Below are 9537 nucleotides of genomic sequence, written 5' to 3'. Positions count from 1 at the left end.
TTTTTTTTTTGGAGGAGCTTTTAAAGGTAGTCATTTATTAATAATAATAATATTATTATTATTATTATTATTATTATTATTATTATTATTATTATTATTATTATTATTATTATTATTATTATTATTATTATTATTATTATTATTATTATTATTATTGTTATTATTATTATTATTATTATTATTATTATTATTATTATTATTATTATTATTATTATTATTATTATTATTATTATTATTATGATTGTTATTATTATTGATAGTATTAATTAGTATTGTTAAAATTGTTATTATTACTAATATTATTACCATTACTTGTATCATTGTTATTATTATTACTAATATTACATAAGTATTATTATTATTATAATTATGATTATTATTATTATTATTATTATTATTATTATTATTATTATTATTATTATTATTATTAATAATAATAGGATTATTATTGTTATTATTATTATTGTTAAGTTTACTTATTATTATCACTATCATAATGCAAATTAACATTATTATCACTAATATTAGTATTAACATTATTAAAACTATTATCATTAGTAGTAAAATTATAGTTATTATTATCAGTATTATTATTATTAGCATAAGTATCATTATTAACAATATCGTTCTTATTAGTATTATCATTATTAATAAAGCTATTACTATTGTTATTATTAGTAAATCATTATTACCAAAACTATCATTTTTATTACAAATAAATATTTTGTACCTAAAATATACTTAATACATATATTATAATTATTATATTAATAGTTTATATACCTACATATCAAACATACTAATATTATTTATATAAATACTTATATATAACAAATTAAGGATATTTTTATATAATACTAACCATATATATATAGGTATATTAATATAACTAAATATATAGATATTAAACATTTTGAATATATACACAAACTAAATAAGTATAATATATAATGTAAGTTATAATATATAAACTTGTTTGAATACGATTATACATTTTAATATATATACAAATGATATAGGTTCGTGAATCCGAGGCCAACCTTGCATTGTTCAGTTCCGTCGTATGAATATTTTTACTACAAAATATTGGATCGTGAGTTTCATTTTCTCCCTTTTTAAATGCTTTTGCAATATATATTTTTGGGACTGAGAATACATGCGCTTTTATAAATGTTTGACGAAATAGACACAAGTAATCGAAACTACATTCTATGGTTGGATTATCGAATCGAATATCACCCCTTTTAGCTTGGTAACCTAAGAATTAGGGAACAGATACCCTAAATGACGTGAATCTTAAAGGTAGATCTACGGGCACTAACTCCCTCCATACTGGAAAATGGTATGCTTTAGTACGTCGAGTTTATATTATACCGATGGATTTCTATTTTGGGGATATTCTATATGCATTATGTTAATGTCGGTTACCAGGTATTCAATCCATATGAATGATTTTTAAACACTTGCGAGTGTATGATTATTGAATAAAGGAAATCTTGTGGTCTATTAAAATGATGGAAATGAATGTTTATGATAAACTAATGAACTCACCAACCTTTTAGTTGACACTTGAAAGCATGTTTATTTTCAGGTATTAAAGAAATCTTTCGCTGTGCATTTGCTCATTTTAGAGATATTACTTGGAGTCATTCATGACATATTTCAAAAGACGTTGCATTCGAGTCATTGAGTTCATCAAGATTATTATTAAGTCAATTATAGGTGAATGTATTATGAAATGGTATGCATATCGTCAACTTTTGATGTAAGGAAAGTTTGTCTTTTCAAAAAAATGCAATGTTTATAAAATGTATCATATAGAGGTCAAGTACCTCGCGATGTAACCAAATGTAATGTATTCGTCCAGATGGATTAGGACGGGTCATTAGAGTTGGTATCAGAGCGGTGGTCTTAGCGAACCAGGTCTTGCATTAGTGTGTCTAACTGATAGTTGTTTAGATGCATTAGTGAGTCTGGACTTCGACCGTGTCTGCATGTCAAAAGTTTTGCTTATCATTTCTAGTCGGAAATCATCTGCTTATCATCCTTAGGAAATTACCTGCTTATCATTCTTAGTCTAGACATGTCTTACTGCCTCTATTGCATAGACAGTGTATAGATAAATTCATATCTTAGCGTATCTGTTATTGTTACCTTTGCCTGACAGCTTCCGTAGATTCCTCCGTAACTTATGGGATTTTAGTATTATATATGCATATGTAAATTATGTATTGCAGGGTACTAATCTACATCCTATAATCTATTTTTTTATCGAAAATCCTTCATCTGATCGTACGAGATGAATCCCTCAACTAGTTCGAGTCCCTCAGATTCCGATAGCTATTCCGATAGTTATTCCGACAGCTATTCCGACATGAATATTCGCCTAAACTCCGGAAGCAGCGTCACCAGAATGAATCAACCAATCAGCCATCCCCAATTCATCTGATGGGTTTGTAGACGACTTAACCGATGCAGACGCGAAGAAGGCGGTCCTTTCCATCCACCACATTCCCCTCTTGGTGAAGAACCTGAAGCACTTACCGGCGAACATGTTCGCAATACCATCTTCTCTCTCATTTCTAGAGTATCTCATCACGATTATATACTATCTCAGATTCTAAACCTTATTCATCCACTCGTTCCGACCGATAATCATCCCGGAACAATAAAAGAAGTCAACGAACTTCGCGCTCGAGTAATCAATTTGGATAATATGGTGCAAAATTTACCAGCTTCAGCAACATCACCGGTACCAATAGTACCATCAGTAATTGCACCAATACCATCAACAATCCATGCCTCAACATCTCATTCTGTACCTCGAGTATAATCATCATTCTACGTATCGTTCTATATCAATTATCTTCGTTCTTCCTGGCGATTATGTAATCTCTAATGTTTTAGAGATTATGTATTCTAGTTCTCACGGTAAATCAAATGAGATTAATATTATATTAACTCATTAAATCCATAATTACATTTGAAGAAAATATATATGTAAGTATATTTTCATAAAGATTGTAATTAAAAATTCTTTCGTACAAACTGTTAATGGTGAAAATATTTTAACGGGTAGGTAATACTGGAGGAATATTTAGATTTCACATTAATAAATTACACTGTACATTATTCGAAGCTGATTCAACAGTCATCTACTATTCTACTTACATCCACAGATATACGAATCCGTTCACCACAGAATAACCATTTTCATTCAATTTCATATTTGGATTTTGACCTATCAGAATCCAACAAGTGGCTTAATGAAGAAAACAATTACAAAATTAAAAATTGTTAGAAACAAACAAATCAACTATGAGAAATTTTGTTAAGAATCCACGCTAACTGTTCCTAGCTAACTGATCCTAGCTAACTGATTACATTTTATTTATCGCAATTTATTTATCGCTATTTATATTCTCGCAATTTTCTTTATCGTCATTTAATTTCTGTTATTTACTTTACGCACTTTATTTATCGTCATTTAATTTCTGTTATTTATTTTACGCACTTTAAATATCGGGAGACGTATACAAGGTTTTGACATATCATATCGACGCATCTATATATATTATTTGGAATAACTATAGACACTCTATATGCAGTAATGCGTGAGTTAGCTATACAAGGTTGAGGTTGATTCTACAATAATATATATACTTTGAGTTGTGATCGAGTCTGAGACATGTACATGGGTCACGATACGTATTAATTAATTCGAATATTATATATTAAGCTATATATGAATTACTGGACTGTTAACTGTGGACTATCGACTGTGGACTAATAACATTGGACAATTAAAATGAATTAAAATATTGATTATAACATATGAAAGTAAACATTTCTTCAAGTTTGCCACTTGATTTCATCCTAAACCTCATTTGTATCTTGACGATTACAATCTGCGTTCAAACGTTTCATGATTCCTGAAAACATCTCAATCGAGAGGATGAACCAACCACACTTCATCTACGGAAGGAAAGATTTATGCATATAGTTATGCACCTGAAAAACTATCGGAAACTGAGTAAACGTTTAACATGTAGCTGTGCTAATTCCTTTAGTGTTATTATTACCCAAAATAATTTGGTAATCCCTTTCAAAGTAGCAAATTTTGTCACAGCTCCAGCAAGTCAACTTCGACTTTTCGTCCGAAACAACCTTATTATAACCTTGATATATATGCGTGCTCTTTTATGGTTACCTGGGAACCTTTTACATTCCACCATATTACCATCAACGTTTAATCATCTAAAAACACAATTCTCCTGAAACCACCTCGTATTGATAACCAACGATTCAGATATGGCTGCATTAAATGCAGAGGAAACAGTAAAATTGTAGATGGTCTAAACGGCCAAAAGTTTGATAATAAAAAATGGAATGTTGGGGACGCTCGATAGAAAATTTGGTACTGAAAAACAGATTGAGCTAACCATGAAGGAGACCGAGGAAAATTACAAGGACCAAACTCTATATTCAAAGAATCCAGGTAATTCTGGATCCAATAAAATCTTCAGCAAATATCTTGCTCCGGACTCATGTTAAAATCTTGCGGAAAATCTTTCTTCATCAACCATCGAACTTAGAAATTCCAAAATATCATCATAAATATCTTCGATATTTCTGAAGATATTTTCATAAATATTCTCGTTCGAAATTATTTATCTCTTCGTGCTATCTATATTACATCATAAAGCAAACTACTTTAAGTTTCTAAATTTCTTTAAAATTTGAGTTTGAATTATGAATGCTTTTGAAGTAGTGTTGAAAATTGATGCATGAGTTAGTATAATATAATGACACTTGATCAACGTGATTATATTACAGTAAGTCATGCTGAGTTTTTAATGGAACGTGATGATTCAAAGATCATACCGTCATTACCTGCCATGTTACACGACTCTTGTATTCTGTTTAACCTCAAAAATATCTAGAAAATATTTTTTGATGATTCGGTTTTTTCTGGATATTCTGGTAATTTGACAAATCAAATCGTGCTACTACCTTTCTTTTCTACCTTGTATATTATGATGAGTCGAAACTCCATACCTACGAATTCTGGACCATTACTTGCGAAAAGAAAACAAAATTATGGAACTTCGAAATAGAAAGGGGGTATAAATCGCAGCAAATAAGAGAGAACATTAACTGTGAATGACAATGATTATAGAAGACGAAAGCAGGGACTCCGAAATATAAGGGAGAATATAAAGCCCAATAACAACACAGAGATTACAAACCGTAGATATTAATACGAATAGCAATATAAAGACACGGTATAATTAAGAATAGTATCACCCTAAGGTAATAGTAGAAGTAAATAGATTTTTTCCTGGTGGAAGATTGAAAAGAAGGATGACAGAAATGATAATTAGAAAAAATATCAAGGATTAGAACGGAATTAAGCATTTTCACAATCTTTAAGAGGTATGAACTAAGAAAGAAAGTATAGGAATAGTGAGATTGATGGAACGAAAGAGTTTAATTTATAATTGAAATATCAGACAGTGTAATTGAGGCAGATCACCGTATTTAATTATAGAGATCTTAATTTCCTTACTCGCCGAAGAATCAAATCTTTTAGATTTCGAAGATTTTCTTTAAATCCCTTGAATTTCGGAATTCAACCAAGACAACGTCAAAAGTTATGATACACCTTATTTTATAAAATCAATCAAGACTACGTCACCGGTTAAGACGAAACGTTATTTACTCACTTCACTCTTTTGTGATAGCTTTACTCGTACTCTTCGAGTAGTCAAATTATCTTATCCATATTACTCAATGATGATAAAACTCTATTTAACAATTTATATTCGTCATGAAAACATTTTTATTGTTAGCCATGACGACCTCACTCAAATTTCGGGACGAAATTTCTTTAACGGGTAGGTACTGTGACGACCCGGGAATTTCCGATTAAATTTAAAATTGATCTTTATATGAATTCGACACGATAAGCAAAGTCTGTATTATTGAGTCTCAAAAATTTTGAACTATTTTTATGAATTCATTTAACCTTTGACTATTTCTGACGATTCACGAACCTATAAACGTAAATAGAAATGTACATGTAAATCACTATACATATAAATAATCATATATTGTAAAATAAATATAGTAGAGAACTGATATATGATTTAATTATTATAAAAGATAAATTAAAATAACTAAAACTTGTTATTTAATGATTTTGAACATAATTTGTCAACTATTAATAAAAGTATTAAATGTATAATGTTATACTTTGAGTTTAAATTGTTTAAATGTATATAATTAATACATCTATCTAAGTAATGAATCTAGATATGAAAAACATAAGTATATATAGTAATGTGGGTATACATAAGATATATAAACATAATTATTACTATATGTATATTGATAAACTATATATATATTAAATATATATTATTATATAGGTATTAAATAATACATAATTAAATAATATGTAATATTAATATAGTTGCAAGTAAAATATAAATGTTATACTAATATTACTTTCATTATTATCAGTAAATATAAATATTAATGTCTGTCTTATTATTATAATTCTATATTATATATATTATATATTGATATAAAAATTTTAAACAAGTAAATTGTTATACCTTTATTATTGCTAGCATTATTATTAGATATTATTATTATCATTAAGGATCATTATCATTAAAAATTTATTATTGTTATTATAATACAAATTATTATCATTATCATTAATATTATTATTAATATTATTATTGTATCTATTATTAATATTATTAATATTATTTTGATATTTTGATATTTTTATTATTATAATTATTATTATTTCTATTATTAGTATTTATTATTAATAATAATATTAATATTAATAATATTAATAATATATTTATTATTAATTATTAATATTAATTAAAAATAAACTAATAATTCAAAAACTAGTACGAATTTTGTTATCTTTCGTTATCTGCTTTTTGATTCTTATTTCTTATGTTTGGATTTGTCGACTACAATCAGTGTTATAACATTAGCCTTCTAGAATCAGAATGAGTGAGAGTTCTTTATTTATTTACTTTATTTTTTTTTCCGATGATTTCTTTGTATTTCAACATTTTGGCCAAAATCAAAAATCGAATCAATTAACAAAATCTATAAATGTGAAGTTATTAGGAATCATCCACTTAAACTTCCTGCAAAGTTTCACGATCCGATTTTCGTTATTCACTTTGAATTCTTGAGTCAAAGTTAAGTTTTCAAAAAGTCAACTAATGTGTTCATCATAAAATTAGAGTTTAATACAAAATTTTGAATCCAATTGAGGTTACGGAAAGATTATAGAAGTGATTTAGAACCTTTTTCATGTAGAAACTTTAATATAAAACGTTCTCAAAGTTGAAATCATTTTTTTTTCCTTAATACATGCGACAGCAGTTTTTTTTAATCCCTTATATATATATATATATATATATATATATATATATATATATATATATATATATATATATATATATATATATATATATATATATATATATATATTTTTTCTTTCTTTTTTCTTTTAATTACTTCAATCACCAACAAATATTTTTGTAATCAATTCTAAACTCTAAAACTAAATAAGAGAACTCGCTAAAGAATTGGTTTTGATGTTTGGCCGAATTGTTGTGAAGGAGAAGTAAAAATAGGGAAGCAAGTAATACGGGTTATATAAATACGGAATTGGATATATAACTGAAAAAGGCATGTAGAGCAGATGGTTTAGTGGGTGTTTAGGTTTACAAGAGGTCGCGTGTTCGAGTCTAAACCGGGGTGTTTTTTTTTGGAGGAGCTTTTGAAGGTAGTCATTTATTATTATTATTATTATTATTATTATTATTATTATTATTATTATTATTATTATTATTATTATTATTATTATTATTATTATTATTATTATTATTATTATTATTATTATTATTATTATTATTATTATTATTATTATTATTATTATTATTATGATTGTTATGATTATTATTGATAGTATTAATTAGTATTGTTAAAATTGTTATTATTACTAATATTATTACCATTACTTGTATCATTGTTATTATTATTACTAATATTACATAAGTATTATTATTATTATAATTATGATCATTATTATTATTATTATTATTATTATTATTATTATTATTATTATTATTATTATTATTATTATTATTATTATTATTATTATTAATAGGATTATTATTGTTATTATTATTATTGTTAAGTTTACTTATTATTATCACTATCATAATGAAAATTAATATTATTCTCACTAATATTAGTATTAACATTATTAAAACTATTATCATTAGTAGTAAAATTATAGTTATTATTATCAGTGTGATTATTATTATTATTAGCATAAGTATCATTATTAACAATATCGTTCTTATTAGTATTATCATTATTAATAATGATATTACTATAGTTATTATTAGTAAATCATTATTACCAAAACTATCATTTTTATTACAAATAAATATTTTGTAGCTAAAATATACTTAATACATATATTATAATTATTATATTAATAGTTTATATACCTACATATCAAACATACTAACATTATTTATATAAATATATAGATATTAAACATTTTGAATATATACACAAACTAAATAAGTATAATATATAATTTAAGTTATAATATATAAACTTGTTCGAATACGATTATATATTTTAATATATATACAAATGATATAGGTTCGTGAATCCGAGGCCAACTTGCATTGTTCAGTTCCGTCGTATGAATATTTTTTACTACAAAAATATTGGATCGTGAGTTTCATTTGCTCCCTTTTTAAATGCTTTTACAATATATATTTTTGGGACTGAGAATACATGCGCTTTTATAAATGTTTGACGAAATAGACCACAAGTAATTGAAACTACATTCTATGGATGGATTATCGGATCGAATATCACCCCTTTTAGCTTGGTAACCTAAGAATTAGGGAACAGACACCCTAATTGACGAGAATCCTAAAGGTAGATCTATGGGCACTAACTCCCCCATACTGGAAAATGGTATGCTTTAGTACTTTGAGTTTATATTATACAGATGGATTTCTGTTTTGGGGATATTCTATATACATTATGTTAATGTCGGTTACCAGGTGTTCAATCCATATGAATGATTTTTAAACACTTGCGAGTGTATGAATATTGAATAAAGGAAATCTTGTGGTCTAATAAATTGGTGGAAATGAATGTTTATGATAAACTAATGAACTCACCAACCTTTTGGTTGACACTTGAAAGCATGTTTATTCTCAGGTATTAAAGAAATCTTTCGCTGTGTATTTGCTCATTTTAGAGATATTACTTGGAGTCATTCATGACATATTTCAAAAGACGTTGCATTCGAGTCGTTGAGTTCATCAAGATTATTATTAAGTCAATTATAGTTGAATGTATTATGAAATGGTATGCATATCGTCAACTTTCGATGTAAGGAAAGTTTGTCTTTTCAAAAAAATGCAATGTTTGTAAAATGTATCATATAGAGGTCAAGTACCT

Source organism: Rutidosis leptorrhynchoides, chromosome 6 (assembly GCF_046630445.1).
Source record: "Rutidosis leptorrhynchoides isolate AG116_Rl617_1_P2 chromosome 6, CSIRO_AGI_Rlap_v1, whole genome shotgun sequence".
In the NCBI taxonomy this organism is placed as follows: Eukaryota; Viridiplantae; Streptophyta; class Magnoliopsida; order Asterales; family Asteraceae; genus Rutidosis; species Rutidosis leptorrhynchoides.
The sequence above is the reverse complement of the archived record's forward strand: the minus strand, read 5'-3'. Positions refer to the sequence as shown.